Below are 8,723 nucleotides of genomic sequence, written 5' to 3' on the forward strand. Positions count from 1 at the left end.
AGGCCTCCACAGAGTCAGATCACAGTGAAGGCAAATCAAGGCCCAGTGCATAACTTTAATGGGGAGGAGGTGCCCATCATAGGTGTAACTGAGGTTGACATAAAAATAGGAAAGCACAGAATGAAACAAGAGGTATTGATCACATCTATTTGTGAAATTCCATTTCTGATGGGGACAGATTGCCTGAAAAGATTGTCTCCTCTCATAGATGGGGTGAATGGAGTGCTGTGGTCCTTAACCAAAAAACCATTGAGGCCTAAGAAACTAAAATCACAAAACAGCAATATAAAAGAATGTCACACCGTTGCCAAAACAAATGATGCTGTGGAGGTATATCTCCAGAATAGCTGCATACCTAGTGTCACTGTTATATTAATGTGTCAAGACAAAGATCAGAGCGACAATGAGAAACTACCTGTACAAATATACTTGGACCCAAGGAAAGATTGGCAGACTGCTATAGATGAGCACACATTACGTTTTTACTTAAAAGAGAATACATGCAAACAGAATATTGTTCCTAAAACAGATTCAGAAAAACACATTACCACTCTGGCAGAGATACACATGGAAGATGAGCAACCATGGGTTCACGTTGGTATAAATGATTATCTTAAAACAATAAAAGCCACTTTAGCGCTTGAACATGAAAGGAGTTTCATTAATGAGAAATTGTTGCAAAAAATTATGGAGAGGGAAGAAATCCCGAAATTTAGGATTAAAAATCAATATGTTTCTGGGTTGGACAGTCCAGACTTTGAAAACCGAATTACAGGCAGATGCATGCTTAAAATTAGCATTGGGCAGAAAACAATTTACCATAATGTATGGATAGTGAGTGGAGCACAAAATGAATTTTACATGGGCAATGACATCATGCACAGAATGTGTATGGTGTTAGATTTCCTTAATCAAAAAATATGGTCACGCCTAGGTGGGCCGGCGCCTGAATTTGAAGACAAAAGAAGGGCTTATCATTGTGCACAACTAGTTCCTTATGCAGTCGAATTACAGATGAGGAAAAATACTATTGTTCCTGCATTTACAAAACAGTTTGCAATAACACTGAAATGCAAAAATGGACAGCAGATGAAAGACTCTGATGCATTTGTATGCCTGAATGAATCCATAAAACAGCAAGGCCTGGATTATGAATACATTCCATTGGTAGATATTGGTGAAGGATCTGTAAAAATCATGGTAAATAATAAAGGTTGTCAGGACATTCATTTAGAGGAAAACTCCCCATTAGGAATGGCCATACAAAAATCACATTATACGGCAGATTTAAATAACATGGTGATTGGGAATATTCCTGAAAAATATGTAGATGCCAAGGGCGAGTTGCCAGAACACCTGGACTCTCAGCCCAAAGGAATATTTAAAATTCATTCTGTGTATCCTTATGATTCAAATGAGACAGTGTGCTGCCATCAAGAGGATTGCATAATATTTAATTTAAATGAAAATGAAACAGGAAATCAGCCCATTGAAGTGGAAGCTGATATGCCAAAATATTTGAAAGTGGCAGCTCTACAAAAAGACACAGCCACACAGTTAGAGGAAAGCGCTGAGATTCCTTTACCAGAAGAGTTTCCAGAATTTTCCAGAATGGTAGAAGAGCAGATCTCCTTAGCGGATGCATGTGACAGCGATGAGGATCGACGCAATCTGAGGGAAATATTTATGGAGTTTAAGGATGTATTTGCAAAAGATGCTTATGATTGTGGTTTAACTGATTTACATGTGGCCACACTACCAGAAGGTTGTAGCAGAAATCCAGTGTTTGTACGCCAGTATAGACTACCGCTGGCATGTTTAGAATCATTGGCAGAGATTATTAAAAATTTGGAATCACGGGGAATAATTAGGCCCATTCATAGCACATCCAATACGCCTATTTTAGGTGTGTTAAAGCCAAATGGTCAATGGCGGCTGTGTGCAGACTTAAGAGAGTTAAATAAAAGAGTACCAGTATCTAGATGGCCACTACCATTCATTGATCAGGGCCTAGCTCAGATACATGGTTCAAATGTATTTACCACGTTAGATCTCACATCTGGATATTGGTGTGTGCCATTGGCAGAGGAGATACAACACCTATTTTCCTTTACATTTGACAGGACTCAATATGCCTGGCTTAGAGCTCCGTTCGGGTACATCAATAGTGGGAGTGAATTTGGCATATTTTTGAGAAAGGCCATGCCAGATGCAGCGGAAAGAGGAACAATACTTTATGTGGATGATGTCTTGATAAAAAATGAAAACCTTAAAAGCCATTTTGATGAAATAAGACATGTGCTTGGCCAATTGCAGAAAGCAGGCGCCAAAGTATCTTTGCAAAAAGCACAATGGTGCAAGAAAAAAGTGAACTTTCTAGGGCATGAAGTGACTGAACATGGGCTAAATCCACAAAGGAAGAAAATAGAGGCCATACAAAGATTAAAAGATCCTAAAAATGTGAAAGGAGTAAAAAGTTTATTAGGGATGACAGGCTATAACAGAAAGTTCATTGAGAATTATGCAGAAATCACTCAACCATTGACTAAACTGCTTAAACTAAATACTCCCTGGAGATGGGAAAGAGAGCAGTCTGATGCAGTGGCTAGATTGAAGGAATGTCTTGTAAAGGCACCATGTTTAGCATACCCCATAAAGGACAGGGATTTCTTTATAGAAATAGGCTTTTCTGAACATTGTATGTCAGCAGTGTTATCACAAAAACACGATTTGAATCACAAAACCATTGCATATGCAAGTAAGGCATTTTCCCAAGTTGAAATGAAATTTAATGAATGCGAAAAGGCCCTATTAACCACTGTGTGGGCGCTACAACATTTCCGCCCCATTGTTCAGGGAGAAAAGGTGATTATTGAAACAAATCATCAACCTTTGCAATTTTTAGAGAGTAAAAGAATTAGATCAGGCAATCTAGCACAATCCAGAATCACTTCATGGACGCTGGCATTACAAGGTTTTCCCGTAGAAGTAAGATATGGACAAAATAAAAAGAGCCCAATTGCTCAAGGGTTAGCTGACTTACATGACTGTGCAGCTGAACAAATAACAAATGAAATGGATGTGGAAGCTAGTTTACAGGAATTTGAACAATCACCACACAAAGCTTTTGATGAAAAAACATGCAAGGATTTGCCAACTGTATATGTGGATGGTTGTGCTTTTCACATTGAAAATGACAGTAATAAACAATTAGTGGCAGGAATAGGAAATGTCTGGTTGAAATGTGAAGGCGTTCCTAGTATAGGGATGAGGATTGGAGATAGGAGCAGTCAGGTGGCGGAATTGGCAGCCATCTATAAAGCAATTGCTACTGCAGTTGATAAAAAGTTCAGTGAAATTGTCCTGGTGACTGATTCTGACTATGCACGGAATAGCTTTGTGGAGTATTTGCCTGGTTGGAAAGCAAGAGGCATGGTTACATACAACAAAAAGCCACTTAAACATGGAAAAATGATACAAGCCATAGACAAATTGGTGTCAGAAAATAATTTAACAATATACTGGAGAAAAATTCGTGGGCATTTAAAAACACCAGGAGAGGATAAGGAGGGAAATGATAAGGCAGACCATCTGGCTAAGATTGGGGCTGTGATGGGAGAATTGCTACCTATTGATTATTTAATGGGTGAAATACAAATTGATGCAGTCACACGTTCTAAAGCACCAAAGGAGGTAGATCAACCGGTGGTGCAGTGGAGTCATGACACGCCAGACCAAGATTTGATTGAGGCACAAAAGAATGATCAAATTTTGGGAATCTATTATAATCATTTGATAGATCCTGAACAAAATCCTTTAACAGAAAATGATTGTATGGGAAAAGAAGAGTTGAGGGTGTTATTAAAGAACAAAACACGAATTAGATTACAGGATGGACTCATGATTAGAGAGTCCATAACAGGGCAAATACAGTGGGTAGTACCCCTTTCATTCAGAGGACTAATGCTACACCATGCACACGATGCCATAACTGCAGGCCATAGAGGTTCACAAAAGACATTAGAAATACTAAAAGATTATGCTTACTGGCCACATATGTCCCAAGATGTGGAATTATATACTAGAGGATGTCTAGTATGCGCCCAATTTAAACCTGCTTCACCAATGCATAGAGCACCATTGATGAAAAGAGGCCTAACTCTCCCATGGTCAGATTTGCAAATAGACTATGTAGGTCCTTTAAAAAGGTCGAGCAGGGGACACCGCTATATTTTGAGTGTGGTATGTTTGATGTCAAAGTGGATTGAGTGCATTCCCGCACCAGATTGTAGTGCGCAAACAGCAGCCACATTGCTGGTGAACCATGTGTTCTCAAGGTTTGGGTTGCCACAAAGAATTGAGTCAGACAGAGGAAGTCATTTCACAAGTACTCTAATGAGTAAGGTATGGCAAATACTAGGTGTGAAAAGGAAACTACATATCGCATATCGGGCGGCGTCTTCAGGTACAGTTGAAAGAAGCAATAGGTCTGTTGTGGATATTTTAAAGAAATTTGTGGCAGAAGCAGGTTCCAGCTGGGATTTGCGTTTACCATTGGTTTTGATGGCAATCAGGTCGACTCCTGCCAAAGCAACAGGTGTTAGCCCCCATGAGGTCTTAACAGGTAGGAAAATGGTGTTACCACAACACCTACTATACAGAACACATGAGCAAACTCTAGTGAGTGCATCCACAGTTCATGAATATATTGATGAACTGAGGAGGCATTTGCAACATGCATTTGCTTTTGTGCAGAGAAATCTGGAAAGAGCTGCTGACAGTGCTAAGTCATATTATGACAAAAAGACATCAGTAAAGGAATACAATGTAGGGGATCAGGTGTACAAGTTTCATTTTGGAAAAAGTAAACAGAAAAATTCTAAATTTCTAGCAGCCTGGCAGGGGCCATTTCGAATTATAGATAAGGTCTCTCCTGTAGTTTATAAAATTTTGAAAAATGAAGGTGAAACAGCAATAGAGCAGTTTGTCCATGTAAATCAAATCAAACCATGCCATCCCAGACATGAGATCAGGCAGCTTGAGCATGTGGAAACGGATAGAGTACCTTGAGAAAATAAATGGGTGTAATCAGGAGGCAGTGACAAAGAAGTTAAAAAAAAGTTGATTGTTATGATGGCACATAAACACTGTACTATATGTAAAAATATATAATATAAATAAATAAATAAATAAATAAATAAATGCACATATAACGGAAGCTCGTGGTTGGTGTGCAGAGAGAAAGTGTATTAAATATTGAATGCTGTTTTATATGTGTTTGTTTTCTTTTAACTTGTGTTTAATTTCAGAAAAAAAAAAAAAAACGAAGTATTTTTACCAAGCATGTTTTATTTTTGGCAAAAGGATGAAGTTAGTATTGTGCTATGTACTTAATCTGTTTATTTTCTATTTTGATTTAGACAATTAACATTATTTGGTCGGAGGTTCCGGGATCAGAGGCCACGGGAGACGATGGAGTCCTGGAGTCCCCTGGATGAAGACCAAAAGATGCCTGCCTCCAGGTGGAGGTGAAGACAAAATAACCGGGATGCCAAAAGAGATGACTACTGTGGATTCAAGATTGCCAAGATGAAAGAGTACTCGAATGAACCGAATAACATCGCTGGTCGGGACATACCAAAAGAGATAAAGCAAAAGTTCCGGCATATGAAGTTCCACGTATTTATTATTTTAATTATTTATTTTAACTTGTTATATTACTTATTTGTTTTAGTTAGTTGTTTTATTTCATTGTTTTTAATTGACTTGGAAAATTTAAACTTAAAGTAATGCCACTTCCACTGAGAAGGCAAATGTGGAACATTTTATGAACTGATGGACTCAGATGAAATGTTGATTGCAAATTTTCATTGATGCACATGAATATTCATTTTGTTGGATTGCTATATTGTAAAAAAAAAAAATAGAACAAGTTGTTTTTAGGAATTGGCTTGGATTATAGCCAAGTTCTAAAAACAAAAGGAGGGTATATGTAAGGATATTTGGCGTGTTACAGTACACAGTACAGCAATACTGCACAAGTAGCACAATTTTTTTGCAGCACCACCACCACAAGGGTGCGGTGCATTGCTATATGGGTTAGCAGATTAACAAGGAAAGACAGACTATTCAGTAAAAAACGATTTTAACATATAAGATGCAAATCTATTTTTACAGTTAAAAGCACACGTGTTCATTTAAAAATGCACACTATTTTTCACCTGAAATGCCTATATTGCTAGAGACACATTTGAAAATTAACAGCTAACCTATTAACCATTAACCTGACTAATAAAACCTTATTTTAATATAACCCACTAATAAAATGTGTTCTCTACTGCAGAATTAGGCATACTCTGAAAACCATTTAAATAAGTGTGCAGATTTTTCTCTTCTCTTCTCTGCCTGATTCTCCGTGTTGTTGTGCACAGTAACTGCAGGAAGGAGGAAGTCAGATTTGCAACAATTGCAAATGTATAAGCGGAGCTATTGTTGAAGAGTAGGAGGATGAGAGATGATGGATTTCATTGGGACACGTCATAAAGAGGGCTGAGAGGAAAGTTTTAGTGGGCAGTATCAGAAAAAAAGACAGGCAGACATCTTTCTGCACTACTGGGGAGAAGACCTGGCTGTGGGGTACTGACTGAATGCAGATTCCTGTGTCCTGCTGCAGTCGACATTGGGGAGAGCTGAAAGAAAAACCTTTCCACTGGCTGAGGCAGTCCTATCTGAAAAAGCTGAGAATTCCAGGCAATGACCCCGGCTTGAGAAGGCAAGCGTTCCTTTTTGCTGGAGTTAATCCAAGAGAGCCACATTCACAAAGAGAAGCCTCTGAACAGATAAGGTAATTACATAACTGGGGGAGCTGTGTGTGTGCACGAAATTATGCAGTCAGTGTAGGATTCCTGTGCGTGTCTTAATCAAATACCAATGTTGCAATTTGAGTTTTGTTCTCCGCCACGCTCTTTGCAGTGTGACATAGAAAATGCTTTTACTGTACCATTTTATTTATTTCTGTAAAGAATGAGATCATGTCTAAGTGCAACTTTTATAATACAGAAAATATTTGAAAACAGACGGGTTTATTTTCTATTTACCATTACAATGCCAATGATGTGGGGAGATTTTTAAACAGTGCTATGGTCATTTTAAGACAGATGTGTGTATGTCAGAATCAGTATGAATAATTGTGAGTGACTGTAGTATAACTTGTTGGAGGTACATGAGCCAACGGGAAGAGAGACTCTCTGAACATAGCTCCCTACCGTATATAAGGTAGTGGAAATTACCACAAGACTACCACATATAGCTCTCTGTCGTAAATAAGTCAGTGAGTTTGCCCATGGTGGCGCACCAACACTATCACTGGAAAATGTGGTATCTCTAGAATGCAGGTCTGAGGTCTCTCTAGTGATCACACGAAAAATCTAAGCGAAGATAAGGGATTCTGGACATTGGGGCCACAAATAAAACAAGGGAATTATGCTCACCAAAATACCACCAACCACGTATACCAAATAAGCAGGTCTGGGTGCTGAAATAATGCATGTCCATTGTATTATTGTTGCACATGGCCAAATCTGAATACAAAGAGTGATTATTGCTAAGTTATTTTTCGGCGGTAATAAAATACCGTCAGGCCCCAAATCTCCACAAAATACCCTACAGGCCCAAGCCCCAGAAAGCCTTGTGGATGATGCAGATGGTCTTGAATTTGATCCTTGCAGCCACTGGGGGCCAGTAGAGAGATTGTAGGGGTGGAGAGATGCGGTCCCTGGGCTTGAGGCCAAGAATAAGTCTTGCAGTCCTATTCTGGATTAGTTGGAGAGGGCAGAGAGAAGAAAGAGGCAGATTGAGGAAGATGCTATTGCAGTAGTCCAGCCTGTAGAGAACCAGAGCTCAGGAGAAATTGAGTTTCTGGGGGAAGGGGAGGATAGGGAGAATGCCTCTGAGGAGGTAGAACTGAAGGTGGGCCTTCTTGACAAGGTCCAAGATATGAGGTAAGAAGGAGAGAGAGGAGTCGAAGATGTCTCCCAGGTTTTTTGCCTCACAGGAGGGTGAGGGGAGGGAGCCCAAGGAGGGCAAGCAGAGATTAGAGGGGAAGAAAGGGGGAGGGAGTTCCAATGAGAAGGATCTCAGTCTTACTAGCATTAAGACCGAGATCATTAGCAGCGGTTCTAATGTTCTTAGGCTTGCGGTTCGTCGATTGCAAGACAACCAGATGTCATGTTTGTTAGGGTAGGATTCCGAAGTGAGTGGTACACTGAACCTCTCCTTCCCATCAGCTTCCTAATGCAAGCTTTGCAACCAAGCTATGAAGGAAAAACCCCATTGTTTTTCTGCATCTTGCAGGTTTTTGTTTTTGTATGTATGTATGTATGTTTCAGTTTATAAAGCACAAACCTACATGGAAAGCAACAGAGCATGGTATGTAGGATTTACAACCAGGATATTACAAATAAAGGTGCAGGGGTAGCAGCGGAGCCAGAATGGATAGGGGGGGCTAGGAAAAAGGGCAACCCTAGCGAGGGAGAATGAAGATTGAGAGAAGCATGCAGCGATTGGACACATGTTCATTGAAGAGTAGGGTCTTATGCTCCTTCGAGTGTAGGCAAAGGTCAAGTCCTAAAACTAAAAGTGGGGGGACTCAGCAACAAATGCAATGAGATGTGACGTAGCCAGAAATTAGCATATTAAGGTGAACTATCCACATTTCATTAAAT

The sequence above is a fragment of the Ambystoma mexicanum genome, chromosome 14 (assembly GCF_040938575.1).
Source record: "Ambystoma mexicanum isolate Mex_15411 chromosome 14, UKY_AmexF1_1, whole genome shotgun sequence".
NCBI lineage: Eukaryota > Metazoa > Chordata > Amphibia > Caudata > Ambystomatidae > Ambystoma > Ambystoma mexicanum.